The following is a 16,570-nucleotide window of genomic DNA, read 5'->3' as shown; positions in this document are numbered from 1 at the left end:
TATTCTGCTATTTCTTGTTTAGCTTTACTGCATGCACCAATGAGCTCATCAAGCTGTCGAATAAACATTATTCATAGGCTCTCCTGCAAGCGAGAATGCAAAATAAATTCAATTTATTTTAACGCGCGTGAAAAGATTTGACGTGTGTAGATGCGAAGCTTAAGTCATCGCCCTACGTTCTTTTTCTCAACGTCAAGAAGCAGCTTTGCAAACAGAGAACGTACTCTTAACATGCCTTTATATCTTTCTGATTTCAAGGCACTTCGGCATTATCCACCAGCTAACTTTCGTGCTTGAGCACTCAGTGCTTTGCCTTTCCATAAAACAATACTCCGGCATAGAAGTTTTACATTGAACCCTTCAATATTCAGACAATGGTAGAGCGTTGTGGCATTGATTCGCAGTTACTTTCGCTTCGCGCGCCTCTACTAAGCGAAGAAGCATCCTTCCTTTGCTCCCGGACAGCAGAACAGGAATAACATTTAGGCAACTGCGCAAAGCCCTTTGTGAAAGCTAATTCTGTTACTAATAAGAGAGAGTGCGCTTAGGATTGAGCGGAGTGCAGTAAATTTGCGTAAGCAGCGTGAGCGACAAATTTCTATTTCTTATGTAACAAGTGCAAGAACCATCAACGAAGGTTTCCTGAGAACGGCACAAGCTTTCCCCTATATAGGCGTGAACTACTCAAGGAAACAATCTACGAGTCACGCCATATCGGATGTAGGCGGAAAGTGGCGGAGTTTCAAGGCGAGAACACTCTGCTTAGCACAGCCCAGCTTCAGTAAAATGACTATGTATGGTAATGAAGTCCGCCTCCTTGACAACAAGGAAAATTGTGGGCACGGAGTTCTCAAGAGAACGTCTCTCTGGCACAGCGTGAGCTACACCGGTTAACGAGCTTCTCAAAAGGCCTTTGATCAGCGCGCTAAGGCCACCGACGAGGAGTTTGTGCAAGCATAGATTCTGAAACGTGAAAGTGTTGTTGGCGGGCTCGTCTGGGTGCTAAACTTGGAAGTTCATAAACTAGAAACAATTTTATAAGGAACTCTCCAAACGTCGCGCAAGCCAAATAGGCAGGTGCAAGTAGAAACGCTCAACGTGTGCTAGCAGGTTGCCCGCTTTAGTTAAATTTCGGTCTATAAATGCCGCACAGTGAAGAATCGAGCTACAAGCAAGATTCCGTTGAAGCTAATGTACGAGTCCTCTCGTATATCGACGCCTCCTTGCTTTCTTGGACGTTTCTTCAGATATCTGGTTGCACTTCATCGTCCTCCTGCACTCTCTTTATTCACTCTAAAGTTATTGATCAAACTAAATTAGGAACTCTGATTGTAAAGCTTTTGCTGTCGGCCCTGTGAAACTACTGGCCCTGCCAAACTAACAACCTTACTCAGTCACAAAGGGAGACTTCCTGCAATGAGGATCTCTTGATGCTTCAATCTTTGTACGTATTTTGTAATCGAGATCGCAGAGTCACCTCATATATTATCAGCAACGTTACATAGCTGTTGACTCAGCACTGAAATACATTCATAATACAGTAAAACTTCGCTTCGCCAGCTTGCAAGGCACGTGAAGAAACCACTTACGAAGGCTGAAGCTCATTGGTGCGAAATATAAACATATGTACGGGATTCTTATTAGCGTGCAACATCTGTCTCCATTCATTGGTCTCAATCAATAGTTGAACTGCCATTCAAGGAACTCAAACCAACCCCTGGAAGGTGACTGTTAGTTTCGGTTTCAAAGAACATGCGCGCTCCAAGTGGTTGCCGGACATCCTAACTTATTTTTTTATTTCTCTTTCTGTGGATTTTAAATCGGGTGAAGTGCGGGAAGTGGTTGTCTTCGTGCATCATTCGAGCTTACCTCCGCTCATCCGTGCCACTCGCTCAGGTCATCTGCTTCGGTTGCCATCCCAAGTATGAAGATGAGAAAGATAAGACAGAGAAGTTTGATCAGGTGTGCAACCAACGGAAAAAGCAGGAAACAACCGAGCAAAGATGGATAAATCGGGGCAGCACATGTGTAGCGCGGCTCTGTGATGTCCTAACACTGGGAATTTCACTGCTGCAAAGTTTTTCAGGTTTTTAATGACAGCCGGTAAGCACAACTATTTCACTTTATTTTCTGAGCAGGCATTCATTTTGTATGAGTAAACTAGTTCTGTGCAAGTCCTAGCGGAGACATAGGAGCACTGTCGCCCGACCGATTCGTCGTGACGGCAGCCCATCTGCTATCGGTGAAATACTTGTACTGACTAGCTTGAGTGCGTGTTTGTTTTGATTGCTCAGTTACCTTGCTTTAGGCTCGGTTTCGGTGTGTGTAAGTTTTTGAGCGCCTGTGTTATACACGAAGCGCAATGTTATTTGTTGTGCCGGGAAAATGTATTTAATAATAGCAGTGATACAAGTATAGAATATTTAATGCTAGTTAAGTACGAACTGCTAATCCCCCTTGCGATCACGAGTGCTATTAGGTTTTTTTTTAACTCAGTGGTTGGTTCCTTGTGTTGCTGTTGTGTAAAAATAGTGTCCTAATACTCGCCGTGCTCTTCTGTATATATGAATATGACGCAAAGTATAACGACAGGCAGATTATATGTCCCTAAGCCCTATAGAAATATGCTCCCTCATTCAGCATCTAGTTCAACTAATGAGTGCAATTATAGGCTACTTCCTCTTCATGCAGATGCAAGTAGCCAGGTTAAAATTGTATTGGTCGTTACTTCTCATATTGTCAATGAAATGTACTGTCAAATGTACTGTCATATTGTCAATGTATTGTACCCTAGCTTCTTTCTGTAAGCCACACAATGTATTGCCGTCATAACATACGTGATAGTCAAGTTCCGTGTGACCAGCCCATGATGGTTAATTTCCGCATTGGTTTGAATCGCCTGGAGTCTGTGTTTGCTCATTATGTACAAATTTCTGTTGTGAAGTAAAATTGCTTCTGCAGATCGAAACTTCCGCACTAAATTAAATTATGGGGTTTTACGTGCCAAAACCACTTCCTGATTATGAGGCACGCCGTAGTGGAGGACTCCGGAAATTTCTACCACCTGGGGTTCTACACTGTGCACGTAAATCTAAGTACACGGGTGTTTTCGCATTTCGCCCCCATCGAAATGCAGCCGCCGTGGCCGGGATTCAGTCACGCGACCTCGTGCTCAGCAGCCCAACACCATAGCCACTGAGCAACCACGGCGGGTACTTCCGCACTGCGTGAAGGTCAGTCCTTTTTCCAGTACGGAATGTGTGAATAAAAACAAAAGCCTTAACTTTTACTTGTGTTGAGTTCTGTCTAACTGAGAAATTAGCCAGTTTTGGTTGATCTATTTCGAAACACAAGAACAAAATTAACAATCGATTCATGGTGCCAGGAAGTTGTTTTCTTTATACTACCCTCCATTATATCTGTGAACTAGTGAAACTGTAGCCCTAATCTTAACCACGTATAAGGAATTTCAAAGCGACTACTTTCGCGAAATGACGAAATATAATATATTACGTGCGAATATTGGTAGTTAACGACGGTTTGCTATATAAATATTTTTCATTAAAATTGTTTGGCACTGGTGTGTACAAGCGCTGTCCCAGTGCTTTAAAATATGAATAGAACCTTCCAAGGTAAACACAGCACAAAAACGCGCTTCGTAAACACGGCACACTTCAGCGGGATTCGCTCCGCGATTTGGCCAATGTTGCCGCACGGCTAGCAGACTTGCAAGAAAGCACGAACACAGCCCGCTTGCGTGAAAAGTGGGAAAGGAGGGCTTCGCGACAAGCCTCCTCCTCTCAGCGGTGATCCCTCTCCCTCTATTTTGAACCGCTCCAGGTACACCTGAAAATTACCTCTTCTGGTTGAAAGTCCGGTAGCTTCGCAACAGTGATCACCATGCTTCCGTTCGGCCTGGTTGTGGTGGGCATTCTAGAAGCCCGACATGAATCCCATCCTCACCACCAGTTCTTGTAGCTTGATGCCAGGCACGCGTCAGAACATGCTTAATTATCGAGACGCACATTGGCAGCCCCAACTCAACAGTAAGAAGAAAACCGATAACGATACTCGGGGCACGTATATAAGCACACCCTACCTCTAGCCGCAGCGAGCAGTAGCTTGCGAGCAGAAAAATATGCCACGCGAATGTCTGGTGACGTCACAACACGTTGCAACCTGCGAGAGCTGTCAACGCTGCGAGAGACCCTCCTCGCGTCCAGCTGGCCTACTCCAGCCGATGGACATTCCCGACGAGCCGTTTTTCCGTGTTGGCTCGGACCTACTTGGACCTTTCCCTGTGTCAGCACTTGGCAACCGATGGATTGCTGTCGCCACGGATTGCGCGACTCGCTTCGCTGTCACGCCAGCTCTCCTCCCAACGAGCTCCTCCACCGTTGTCGCCTATTTTCTCCCTCGAGATGTCATTCTACAACACGGTGCTCCTCGTCAGCTCCTAACGGATCGCGGCCGTTGCTTCCTCGCCAAAGGCGTTGACGATCTTCTACAATCCTGCTCCGCTCATCGCCAGTTCACCACAGCTTACCATCTCCAGACAAATGTTCCGACTGAGCGCATCAACCTCACGCTTACGAACACACTCGCTAGCTATGTGTCGGAAGATCATTGCCCTTTGCCACGTTCGCTTATAACTCTTCGCGCCATGACACTGGAGGTTATTCGCCTTTCTGTCTTTTGTATGGCCACAATGCACTACTGCCATTTGATTCCTTGCTGCCCATGCGACTTTCTTCTACACCCTGGATGCCACTGCCCGCGCCGAAACTGCCCGCCGCATTGCCCGTGACCCTCTTGTAGCTTTTCGGATAGTTCACAGAACGCTTTACCATCGCCACCACCGATATTCCCGCTTTGATCCTGGCTCGCTTGTCTTCCTCTGGCGGCATTCTCGTCGCGTGAGCCTCTGTTAAAAGCTGTAAAGCAGTGATTTGGGCTTGTTGGTAAGACATCGTGAGGCTTGTAGCGCGTTAAAAAGACTAGGACGAAAGTGAGACGTGACACACACAGGCGCTAACTTGCAACAATCTTTATTTCGAGCAAGGGACCCATACATATATACAACTTTCTCGCGTAAATCATACATGCGCTGTTGGCAAAAAAAAAAAAAAAAAACCTTACACACCATTGCGCAGGTACGATAACTCTTTGCGGGATTCTAGTACATCGGGCCCGCAAAGAGTTATCGTACCTGCGCAATAGTGCGCAAGGGTTTTTTTTTTTTTTTTGCACACAGCGCATGTATGATGTACGCGAAAAAGTTGTATATATGTATGGGTCCCTTGCTTGAAATAAAGATTGTCGCAAGTTAGCGCCTGTGTGTGTCACGTCTCACTTTCGTCCTAGTCTTTTTAACGCGCTATAAGCCTCGCTCTGTGAAAAGCTGCTGCCCCGTTACGTTGGGCCATATATCGCGTGCTGCGCCAAGTAACTGACTTGACATACGAGGTCTCCCCTGTGGTTGCCCCCACTGTGTCTGCGGCCCTGGCTACAGAAGCCCTACCACTCGGACTAGCACCATATATACATTCGGCAGCACTGAGACGTCTCTTTCGCCCCCGGGCATTTATGTTGCAGCATGGTGTGCGCCCGCTGCGCGAGATCGGAAGGCGAGGTCGACTCGTTTGTGGTTTTTAGCCCTCGCTGCGGCGTTTATTTAAACACCGGTGCAGATAGATCTCCTACATCGGGAGCAATATGTATTTGAATAGGCGGCATCCTAGTTGAGCCCGAGGTAAAACTACTTCTTAAGATGCACCAAAAGTCCTACTCACGTATTAGTAGTGTATTTAGGAGCCGCGGGTTGTGCGTCAGTTTTTTCGCTTTAGATGTACTACAGAATTTACAGAAGTGTGATGTTCTCTTTATTGCTGAATTAGAGCTGTAAACTTCATAGTTTCGTTTCGTGATACTTCGCGATTTGCAGCAATATTTATTTACCATGGACGGCCTAAATAAAATATCTGCTTCCAACAATCACTAGACTTTAGATGTGTGTGTGTGTGTGTGTGTGTGTGTGTGTGTGTGTGTGTGTGTGTGTGTGTGTGTGTGTGTGTGTGTGTGTGTGTGTGTGTGTGTGTGTGTGTGTGTGTGTGTGTGTGTGTGTGTGTGTGTGTTTTAAATCAGCCCAAACTCATCAATTTCGGTGCAGAGGTTGCCGAGGAACAGAACTTCTTCTTTCTCCATTTAGTATTTACATAGGAACCGCCGAATTAAAGCTTCCACCTAAGTCCTCCAGCAGGGACGATGAGCGGTGCACACGTAGCATGGATAAAATTATTTTTATTTTTATCAGTGAGCACAAATCGACATTGCTATACACTGTAAACACAGTCGCACCCTTTGGGGTGCATATTTGCCACACAGCAATAACCACCAACCGTGTTGCCGATTTTCCTTTTAACGCTGCGCGCCTTGTACTTCCGAGTCGTGAAAGACATGCACGTTATCAGCATGACAGAGCATTTTCGGCAAAATAAGTAGCGAGCGCAGCGTTTTAAAGAAAGGAAACGCAAGCAAAACAAATGACGATTATTATTGTTTGGCAAATGTACACTCCAAAGGGTGTAACTGGTTTGAGAGTGTCTCTGTCGTACAGTGAAACACTGGTGAGGGAAAAATTAGGCGGGTTCAATTTATTTTTCTTAGAGTGTGAGAAAGGGGGTGCTTGTTAGGAATCGAGAGTAATTTAGGATCACCCAGTACACAGTCAAGGCCGCACGCGTTTATACCATCCCTAATGCCTTCTGCGAGATTGAAAGACATTACTTTGTTTTTTTAATTGTTTGAGAGAAACGCTAGTAGTTATTAAAGTAACAGCCTTAGATACCACTTTTCGAAAAACTGCAGCGATATGGCAAAATCCGCTCGTTGCGCATGAGGAGAAGAACCGGACGTTCGCCAGCATCCAAGGACAGAGCCTCGCACAACGCGCACGATTCTCGTAATGAGTTGGGCGCCGAGGCTCCCTAATTCCGAGACTCCTTATCGGACGCGTCCAATTACGGTGCCCAGTAATTGCTCCCCCCATCAGGAAGTGCACTGTCGGCGATGTGGTCCACTGCATCGGGCTCTCTGACAAAAGAGTCCGCCTCTCTTACGCACACTTAGCAGAATCCCGCTGCTTATCTTCTATTCGACAGTCCGCTCCTCGATTATAGAAACCTGCGTTTTGTCTTCAAATGGATCGTTCATTCAGCGGGTAGCTCGTAAAATTGACAATAAATAGCTATAAAGGTTTGTTGAGTTAAAGGGCAAAACACTTTTCACCGGTGCTGTCGCGTTGTTCTGACACAATTCTCATACATTCATAACGATTTTTAGGCAAGAAAAACCTTGTTTAAGTATTCTTGATTTGCCGAATAGCGCTTTGAATAGCAAATCTCTTACGCGTCCATATTTCTGCTATTGCACGCACTCTATCTTCCTCCCAATTATAATTAACTTTGTGTATCCTTCAAAACGGCTTCTCCTAATGTTCTTATATTGTGCTTTTGGTGCAGCAGTGTTTCCTACCTCCGATTTGTGTAATATTTGTTCCAAGATCTGTAAAAGAATTTGCGCCTCAGTTGGCACTTAGTCCAGTTTATTGTGTGGGTTTCTCACCCATGCTGTTGGGACAATGGAACGACAACACAGTAGTGCAAACAATCACAGGGGAATTTATTGCACCTTTCATAGACTAATACCTGCTAGCCGAGTTGCTATCCACAAAACATGCCGATGGGCCCGCGACAAATCGCGGCAGTCCGACTCACCGCCACCGGATAACGAGCGAATAACGTTCGCACCACGCTGGACACCAACGCCTGGTCGTTCGCGCGTATGGTCATGCGAACGGTGGCGCGTTCGAACGATCGTGTTCGTCCATTCCGGGGTAAGCCTCGCGAGACGGTCTTGCAGAAGCGTGGATCGGCGCACGCGCAGAACGTCCGCGCCGCATGCCGATTCCGAGCCAAAGAGCCTTCTCGTTTTTGCGCCCAAGTAACCCTGCCGTTAGCTGGCGTTAGCAGAGCAACACTCGCGCCATCTCTCGTGCTACCCTGCAAGCATACCGACCGCCGAGTAATGCCACGCGGCGAAGCCGGATTACAGGAGACGGGAGCTATGCGAGAAAACAACATTTCAGGAGACGCGTGAGAGTCGCGCATCCCCACAATTGAGAACGATCTATAGCATCCTGGGCTGCCTGAGGCTCTTCCCGGAAAGTCTACTAATTCCATTCTTGGATTTGCAAACCTTAAGAGGCATGCCTTAAAAAGAAAATTTTGTTTGACGACTTCAGGTCAGTTTGGGGTTCGTGGGATTTGGGTGTCGAACCAATTTCATCTTGTAAATGAGACGACCTCAGGACTTGTGGAGCACGCAGGACAACAAAAAAGGCGTCAAAATGAAGCTTGGAACACAGAAAAGACGCATGAAATTAGCCTGGAGCTATCTACGGAGCAGTAAAAATGATTAGACAGCGGAAAAAGGTCGAAATAAAACCCAGATGTGGCAGTTCAAGCGGCACACGCCTAATACCTGAACAGGAAGCGTGGCTTTGCTCAACAAAAATTGTGGACCGATACCGGAAACAGTTAAGGCTACATAATTCCGATAGGGCCCATTTCGCGATGGATGTCGACGTTTATGTGATTAGCATTGACGCAATTTTGCGAGACGCCGTACTGCGGCAGCAGAGGCGCATTCCGTATGAGGCGTGTATGCAACGATGTTCCTCTCTCGTGCTTCCCATTAAACATCCACGCTGCTCTATCTAGAGGCGCTCCCGTGAAGTCTGCACGTGACGCGTTTGCGAATATATATAGAAACAAGATCTGAAGCTGCTTTGGATCCTCCTGGCGCTAGAGCGATCTTTTTCTGAATTTTTTTTTCCACTATAGAGCTGCACAAACCCGTTATCCTAAGTTGGTCTGGCAGAGGTTCACTGAACAGCGGCAACACACGAAGTGGCAGACACCGAGTAACGCAAGTTGGCGCGAAAGGTGTTTGTTGAATAGCGGCACATACCCGGTGACGCAAGTTGGTCCGACTGCTTGTTTCGAACGCCGTTCCTTAAGCAAAGCAGCGTGATATTCTACGCCAAGTAATACTTAGGGACCTAAGCTTGCGGGATAATGGTTACATCGAAATATAGTCTAATGAAAGTGTGTGAAGTTGCAAATGGGCGCATCTCGCAAGAGGCGTATCATACTGCAGCGATATCCGATACACCAGGGAGAGGCCGACTTCGATAACCGAAGGCATTTTCAATGGATCCCGGCACACACTACATGGATTGAGCGCCCCCGACGAAGCAGCTCACCGCGTTGCTCGAGGCCTCACTCACCGAGCATTATCGGAGGAAGAGCCCCCGCGGGGTACTGCAAACATCTGGGCGTGGGAGCATCGTATGACGAGGTTCCACGACATACCGACACACTACCAGTTACAAAGACGCGTATACCCATTCCCTCACGCTAGGTTAGAGAGGACGGAAGCAGTACACTTCACACAATTACAAACGGATACTTACAGACTCTTACAGACTCGTGCACGCCATGTATTCAGACATGTACACTACAAACAGATGCCCATCGTGTGGCGAGGTTGCTACACTTAATCACATGTTATGGGAGTGTCAGGACTTGACAAACAAGTCGAGCAGTGGCGACCCTTCCATATCTTCCACCGCCAGCCTGCGCTCGCGCTGGAACACCGCACTGCTCAGCTCGAACCTGACAGCACAATCCTGGGCCGTCCAGCGAGCCGAGGAAGCCGCTTCGAGACAAGGTCTCGGAACCGCGTACGCGGCGGTTGCTCAGACCCACTAAAAAAACGCCGGACTCTAATCTCATTTCTTTGAAAATAAAGTTTACGCTCTCTCCCAGACATTCGCATTAACATATGGGTCGATCCCGAAGGTGGTGGAGCCTAAAAAGATAAAATGCAGAAAAGTAACGGTTAAGTAAAAGGCTGTATGTAAGAGTAAGATGGTACTAAAGCAGGGAAAAGTGGCGAAGGCCAGGTTACGGCGACTCAACAGCGGTTGACACCGGAGAAAGAAAGACAAGGTCTTCCGGGAGAGCCTCTCTTCCTTCTTGAATAAAAAGAACATTAGACAACAAACTACGTGATACACCAATGCGCCTCTGAAGGCCTTGCCTTTCTTCGAAGTCAGCTACTGTTGAATCATTTTTTGTACTTTGCCTACACACCTAGCACCCTCCCCCCCCCCCCCTTTAGTTGGCTCACGCTACGTCCTTTTTTTTTTTCACCGCGACGTCGGCTTTAAGCGGTTTTCATCGTAAACCTCAACATTTTCCTGCCTACCTTCACTCGTCAACATGTCATTCTTAACGAACGTTGTGTCAGCAGTTTCGCAGTTAATGAAAAGTAAAACATTTGTTTTCCTTCTAGCTGGCGCATTTTGTGTTACCACGAGAGGCAATGAATGCTACGACCAAGTACTTAGTTTTGGCGTTTACCTAGTTAGCCTTAAAAACTAATTGTTCATATTGCCATGGTGGTAGCACAAAAAAGAGTCTTGTAACAACTGACAATTCTATCAGCACTGCTATTATTGTCTTATGCTTCTGTCGGCATGATTCGCACGAGAGAGAGAGAGAGATACATCTACTACGGCAAAAGAACTGAGAGTTCGGCCTGAATCAAAGTTCTGACCTGCTACTCAGCATTGTAGAAGGGAGACGGGTGTAAAAAGAGAAAGAGGGTGACAGGTCTTAAAGGGAAGCTGAAAGCTTTTCCAGAAAAAATGAGTGAAGAGCAGTGCGTCATGGTTTTCAACCCTCTGAATTCGAATCTCGCATCGAAATTGAGCGAAAGAAAGCGGAAACAGGCGGCCGAACCTTATAACGGTTCGGTTGGGGAACTGTTCGTTTGGCCTCACCTGATTGGCCAAAATTTTGGTTACGTCACAGGTCTTCAGAGACAGCGGGGCGGTATCGAAATTTATGAATACGTCACGCATCTGTCAATCATCTTCAAAGCAAACCGGTCGTAGGAACCGGCGAAGGGGTAATCCGCTTTGGGTTCCGTTGCTGTGGCTTGGCTGTTGACTTGCGACCCTGGCCGCACGCACCGGTCGCGCGACCCCGGAGATACGTGGGCGTCGCGCGCGCGTGCGTTGGTTGCTTCGGAGGCCATTACTTGCCTTCGTCGTCTGCTTGGCGTTGCTATCTCCTTGTCGACCACGGCTGGAAGTCCGATACGCGTTCTAAGAAGGGACGGATAAGGAGTTGCACCGCCCTTGCCGGCTTTCTAAGTAGACCTTTTGCAGGCTACGCTATCAAATGGAGGAGACTTGGGTGCAGGCGTACCTGCGGCCATTCCACGCAGAGGAAGTAATATACCGCGCTACGGTTCATCGCCACCGGCCTGCAGCTCTCAGAGGTCGGTCGTTCGCGAAGCATTCATCGGAATGGCCTAGATCTCTGCTGCCGACACTGTCCACAAAGTTTCTCTCGCAATTACTATGTTGGCCGGTAAAAGGGCTGGGTCAGCTTTCCCGTGACCTCCGCTTCAAAGCCAATGCCAAGGAGACATTTGCATGGCGAGATTGCATTCCCAGTGCTATCGCCAGTGTGAATAGCTCGCAGATCACCGTTCAGCAATAAGAAGGGTTCAACTAGGCTTGTTCAGCGCTTCCTTCGTTCGGCTGATAAAACTATACAGTCAGGACGGGAAGATATTGTGGAGATCTCTTACTTGGCTGCCCTTCTTTCTCTAGTTCGGGAGCGCCACAGCTTGTTCCTCAATTTCACGGAACAGCACGCACCGTCAGCACCACACTCTTCGATTTCACCTCGCGCAGGCAATGCCGGGCCCGTATATCGTAATGTTCGATTTCAAGTTCCATTGCTTCTATCACGCGACGCGCCGTGAGGCAGATTGCAGGGATAGCGGCAGCGCGGCGGCGAGCAAGTCATGTCCGAGCCGGTGACGAAGGGCGAAAAAACAAGGAAAATTTATATAATCGGCTTGTACAGGTGTCTCTAAGAACCAGTTCACGGTTTTGTAGCGCTCGCTACTTAAGAAGTGCTGGCAGTGCGTTCCTGTTGCGGGCACCGTGCGACCTCCGGGTAGCAGACGACATATAGCGCTGCGCTCTGCCAACTCATTTGCGCTAGCGATACCGCCTGTCGGCTGTGAATGAAAAATAATGACTTTAATAAATTATTTCTGCATTGCGTGAACGCCCGGCACCACACGTTTATACTTCAGAACTTGGGGTATAATATTTAATTTATATTTTACATTTATTTAGCAAGCTGAAACATTCTGCAATTCCTCGATTAGCTCGTCATATGACGACGTACACTTCAGAGGTGGCACCCTCTCATCTATTGGTCGCGTCCTCCCCTTCTTCCACAACCGGCTTGGGAGTTGCACATCTAGTGACGTAAGCGGCGAAGCGAATGGTTCGTATTCCGAACCGTTATAAGATTCAGCCCCAGATTTTATTTCGGCGAAAAGTGCAGCAGCAGACTCTGGGCAGCTCCCGCGCCTCGTTTCCGCCTGTTATTGGTCGGGCACCTCGTGACGTCAACAGTGGTGTTCAACGGGACCGACTGCTGCCGCTACACACGAAGCACGGTGCAAGGTAGTTTGGCGCTGTTTTGCTGAGACGTTCCTGGAAAATTTCGAGAACTTGCGTTTCTCTGAGGAGTTCGGCGTTAAGTCCAAATCCCACGAGAGCGATATTGCGCGCGACGGCGACGGGCGACGGCTTCGAACGACAAAACAGGCCGTCGATTGAACAGATCGCTCGGTATTGTCGCTCGATCGCTCGTTTCTAGAAATGTAGAACTCGTCGCTCGTCGCCCGGAAGTGCTATGAGCGACTATAGCTAATAGTGCGAAGCCGGAACGCGATGTACGTAACTCAAATACTACTGCTTGTCGCACGGAACGAACAAACTATTGAATTTTACACGTGCAAGACTAAGAATCTAGTGCAAGACCTTCAGAAATATATTATGCTCCTATTTACAGTAAAATACATCAATCTAAATTGATAAATTATGCGTCATGCTAGTTTCGGCGCGCATATTGCTGCCCTCATACCGGCAAGTCGTCGCTCAAAGCCGTCGCTCGCGTGGAGTTCAGCTTGTAGGCTACAAGTGAACGCGACAGCCATCGCCTCGCTTGTCGATGTCGCTTGCAACATCACTTGTATGGGTTTTATACTTTACTCCCTACATGTACGAGCCGATTGCGAAGAGCCGACCTCTCCAAAAAGCAAAAAAAAATGCTGGTGCAGGCAGTGCTTTCCACGCGAACGAAGGCGATGTGTTAGCATCTCCTTGTGTTGGAAATGTTCTTTGGCGAGTATATTTTTCGCTAAGCTGCACTCAGCGATCTAGTAAGTACGTTTCCGGGCAAACAACTGTAGTGTTATGTTCCTGCGTGACTCTTCGTAGAACGTAAGCGGTGATGCGATCTTCCGCATTTGTGCGCTGTCCCAAAGCTGTCGGCAATCTACACAGACGGTTTAAACGTGGCAAAAGTGTACCGGATGTTTTAGCACGTGTAGTATAGACCCTTCATCAGCGCGCCATCCGCACGCTACTCGTAACCGGCGAATTCCGTCAGCTATGTGAGATGGTCGGTTTCTCTATGTGCGCGAGAGAAGGGGAAGCGCAGCGTCCTGACGTGAGCGCGCTTTCCAACACATGCAAACTTTACACTTGCACTGCGTTATAGTAGCTGCATGCAGGCTGTTTCACAACACACGTGCGAATAGAAAATTCGCGGCGCTTGGCGATTAAACCCACGTCAAGGGTAGGACATAAACATGCACCTTCCGTTCAGCGTGCTAACACGAAGGAGAACCCAAAGCACGCATTATTGATAAACTCTCGTAATAATCGTCGTCGCGGAAGTTGTTAGAGCACAGCACTGTTGTTCTAGAGCGCTTGAAGTTCTTTCGCTTCACAGCAGCCTCCCACTTAACTGAAAGTTTCTTGTCTTGCGGGAACTAATAGAACATCGGAACATCGTCGCGGCCGCTGGTGTTCGTGCAACCGCAGGCTGCACAGAATGCTGGCATGATCGGCCTACAAGTTCAAATGATGCTGCGCACGTCATCTACCACTCTACATACGCACAAACAAAGGAATGTAGGGTTGAGCGAAGCAGATTAGGACGGCACGCACACAGAAATAAGCACGGCCAGGCACGGTCGCGGAGACTGCGAAAGAACGGAACACCAGTGCTGACGTCCCTAGGCCGCGGTTTCCGGTCTCCGCTCGCCTCGTCAGCGTCAGCAGCAGCGCGCGGCGCTCGACGGAAGGCGGAGGTACAGAGCAATTTTAACCGATGTGAAAAAAGTGAAAAATCCCCCCCCCCCCCAAATTTTACCTGCATGGTTTATAAGGTTCCCGCATCCGTATATGAGCGTCTTATTGAATTCGACGGACTCTTCAGCTGCCCTTTAATGATGAGGCTAGTGAGTGAACTTGAGCAGCAATGAATCGTCCAAGTCTCAATTCTAGACCGCTGTCATGCAAGACCTCTTTGAGAGCCTTGCAACACCACTACGACAGGAATTCGGTAAAGATCCCAATAGGACCTTTTCAGACAAAGGTTGATTGGTAAACTCTAGCAAACGCTATACCAATGATTGCATTTGCACAGTATATCGGGACAAATGTACAAGACGCGTCTTCTTGTACCTCGCAGTCCGGAGCCTGGACTATCTGCACGGCTAATAAGGTATAGGTATCGCCGGTGGAACGCCACACCTAGTCGCAACATATATGAAGCGAGCTTGCATAACTTTCTTTGGTCTTGGGCGGTAATTTCACTCGTGTGTTGAGGTCAAGTCCTTGAAGGCGTCGACGACGGTGAGGCGGCAGCGCCCTGTATGTTCTAGTGTTTTCGTACAATAGTGTCTGCACTAGAGCATTGCTGTTTGGTCGAGAAGACCAGTGGGCGTTATGTTAGTACCTTTCGGGCGAAAGTATCTGCTCGCTGCCAGAATAATTTACTTTTTAAGATAGTTCTACATTAACCAATTTTTTTGGCCGGAAATGCGAGAAAGTGCGAAAGGCACTTATAAATGCCGATAAGTTCCTCGAGCAAGAAGACAGTGGCACTAACGCTTCGTAACCTGCGCCAATCTTACAGGGTTATGTGTACGCAGCCAACGCACTAGCAGCGTTATACGGTAGCATATTGGCTAAAAGTGTTACAGTTCCTAGTTTTATTAGAGTTTTAACGGACTTCCTATACGCAAGCGGAAGTTCCCTGTACGCACAGCGAAGAAAGAAGCGAAGGAATCAAAAGAACAGTGCGCCAAAACAAAGGACGCGGATATACTACGAATTACAATAGGCAATATCTAACGCCACTGTGGCGCAAACTTAGTCGTTATTCAGGAGATTATTAGGCCCCGCTGAGAGGCGAACAACGAGGAAGTTTAGCCACCTTGACGACATGCAGTGCCAGTCGGCAACAGGGAAGGCTTTGTTCGCTCCACTGCGAGCCTGCGGTAGTGCCTTTGGCGGGAGCTAACACGCGCGATGAGTTAATTTCCCTGCGCAAAAGTGGGCGAGAAGGCAGAACTTTGCTTTTTAATCAACGTGACAGCGCCTAATAAAGGGCCGGCCTTGTTTATCGAAGAAGCGAGGGCGTCGCACCTTCATAGAGCAGCGACGCCCTCACCAGCTTTGCTGAAAGTAAAATAAATAAATAAATAGAGTACAGCGCTCACCCTTCGCGGCAACAATCAGAACACGACTTTATGTGCGAGCTTAGCGAATTGCTTTTTGTCTGATGCTGCATGGAAGAAAGACAGAGTTAAGGAAAAGCCAGCGAGGTTATTTAGAACCGATGGGAAGAGGGGAAGTGGAGGCAAAGATCAAGAATGGGAGATTTACCAGAGTTCATCCATGCTGGAGACAGACCAACCGCAAGGTTCACAACAGGGGAATGGATGTTCTGAGGCTCTTTGGGTGTTTTTCATATTTAATTTCATTTCATTTATTCACCCTAAAGGCCTACATAGGCATTACATAAGAGTGGGAGATGAGGGCAGGTAGAGATTATTAAAATGAAAATTAAATTACAAAACATATATTTCAGTGAAAAGCAGTAAGCATAACAAAGGAAATATACGCACGTAATATAACGGCATGGAAAATACAAGCAAGAAATTTCAATGCATACAATATATGCATTGTGCCCGGCGGCACTCACGGAATGCGGTCAGCTAACAATCCGCTTATCTTCATCCTACGGCTTGTGCCCGGACTGCTGCTCTATGCCGGTCCGAGTTTCGAGCCACCAGGACAAGCCGGAACAACATGCGTCGTGAATGCCACCACTATCAACCTACAACGAGATTCCGTGTCGCTCAAGCCATGGGACCCCGTGCTGCATCACTCGTCATCCACCTGCGCGGACGCTGGGAGCATGGGCTGTGCGCAGGACCTGTGCCCAGCGCCACCACTCAACCCAGCTATAGAAGACCACCTCAAGCAAGGCCGAGCCAATGGGCACGGCGGCACTCACGGAATGCGGTCAGCTAACAATCCGCTTATCTTCAT

This window comes from Dermacentor variabilis, chromosome 8 (assembly GCF_050947875.1).
Source record: "Dermacentor variabilis isolate Ectoservices chromosome 8, ASM5094787v1, whole genome shotgun sequence".
Lineage (NCBI taxonomy): Eukaryota > Metazoa > Arthropoda > Arachnida > Ixodida > Ixodidae > Dermacentor > Dermacentor variabilis.
This window is presented reverse-complemented; position numbering follows the sequence as displayed.